Source organism: Fragaria vesca, linkage group LG4 (assembly GCF_000184155.1).
Source record: "Fragaria vesca subsp. vesca linkage group LG4, FraVesHawaii_1.0, whole genome shotgun sequence".
NCBI lineage: Eukaryota > Viridiplantae > Streptophyta > Magnoliopsida > Rosales > Rosaceae > Fragaria > Fragaria vesca.
In genome coordinates this window covers 10,289,370-10,291,017 of record NC_020494.1, presented here as the reverse complement: position 1 = coordinate 10,291,017, position 1,648 = coordinate 10,289,370, and the positions used below count along the sequence as shown (strand labels likewise).

General features: G+C 39.7%; 1 non-coding gene across 1 annotated transcript; it reads left to right on the top strand.

Moving 5' to 3' along the window:
- On the top strand, nucleotides 1-1,616 carry LOC101294549. The gene is made up of 2 exons (XR_184473.1): nucleotides 1-1,319; nucleotides 1,511-1,616. It is a non-coding gene; the product is annotated as an uncharacterized LOC101294549 (transcript).
- The last annotated feature ends 32 nt before the right edge of the window (nucleotides 1,617-1,648 follow it).

The window sequence follows — 1,648 nt, the reverse complement described above, 5'->3', positions numbered from 1 at the left end:
CCTTCTATCTAGCTTTCAACATCACTCGTAACCAATCGACCATACTAAAATTTCGGATTTCAATACGTTCTTGAAGATGAGATCAAGACGTTTTGAATAATGAGGTGCATGTAATAAGAAAAGTGCTACCTGTATAATTGACACATTTGAGGAATACAAGTGCAAGTAGCCTAAGAGAAAACAAAGCAGGTCATTATCATATGCATGTTGAGTCATTTAAATTGCGTTGTTTTTCTTTCTTGCGCGCAGAGCAAACAAAACCAAGCAATGACTCAACCAAGGTGGCCAAGATGATGATGATTCAGATTCCTCTTCCTCTTCCAAATTTTGCTATCCACAAAGCCACCTCTTTAGGTCTGAGCACTGTGGCTGTGGACCTGCAGTGGCCAATCGAGCAATAATCCAAGGCAGAGAAAAAACCAGTGATTTCAGATGGGAAAACACAACCAAAAACTGAGCCCTCAAACAGTTTCGCCTAACCTGGACCTGACTCAGCAGCACACAGACATCGCTCTCTGGATTATCTAGTATCTACCACATGTCGGACCAATCCAAAACTCCATATATTCTTGTATTCAATCATTGAGTTTCTGATGAAAGCAAGCAAGCAGGATCGAGCAAAAGGTGGTTTGTGGTCTGTGGACGTTGGCATGAGGTGGCTTCTTATAATTCCACACTGATTCCACGTCCCTTGTAACCTTGTTTCTCTCCAATCCCCAGATATGGCCACAATTCCCACAAATTTACCTATATACTAAAGCTTGGTCTACTGTTTATATCTACTGTTTATAAGTTGCTCGCTCGAAGTTGCTCGAAGTTGCTCACTCGACAGTTTATATATAAGCAAGCACAGGTTAAGGTTAATAATGTGTTTTTATGTTAATTAATAATGTGTTTTTATGTGATGACCACTTTATCCCTGTTGTGTTTAGAAAATCACAATATAAATATGTAGAGCAGATGTCGACAAATCCTAAATAAACTGTGAATGATCGAGAACGATCTGGACGCCCGATTAAGCACCGACCTTCTTCAAAACAAAGTGAAAAGTTTGCAAATTTTCTAACTGTGCATGATATACTAGAAGAGATTCTAGAAGAACCCAGACCGAAAAGAGAGTGAGAAAAACCCAGGCAGAAGAGATGGTCTACAAACCCAGACAGAAGAGAAAGTGAGAGAGAAAAGAAGAGAGCAGAAGAAACAGGGCGAAAGAAAGTGAAAGAGAAAAGAGAGCAAACGCCCGATTCAGATCCAAGCAGCCAAACTCAGAGCAAAAATTTTGTATGTTTGTTCCCGGCAAATTTCGTTTTTTACTCCAGGTGCTCTTTCTTACTTTGGCATTTCAGGCTAATTCAATTAAGCAGAGAAAGACTATCGATTTCCTCTATCCAGTGTTTTCAGTATTATCCTTTATACTTCAACTTTAAGCTTTTCCGCGGCAAAAAGCTACATCTCCCAATCTCTGTGTTAGGTTTTTGTTTGAATTCGTTTTTCTTGATTTCGATTGCAGTGGTAGCAGGTTGTTCTGTGGTTCGTTTTCCAGTCCAGTACCCCTCAGTTTAAGGGAATTGGTGAACTAAAGAAGTTAGCTGAATTGGGCAAGAGTTTAAGGGAAGAAAATTTTGGATATCCTTGGTTGTTCTCACCT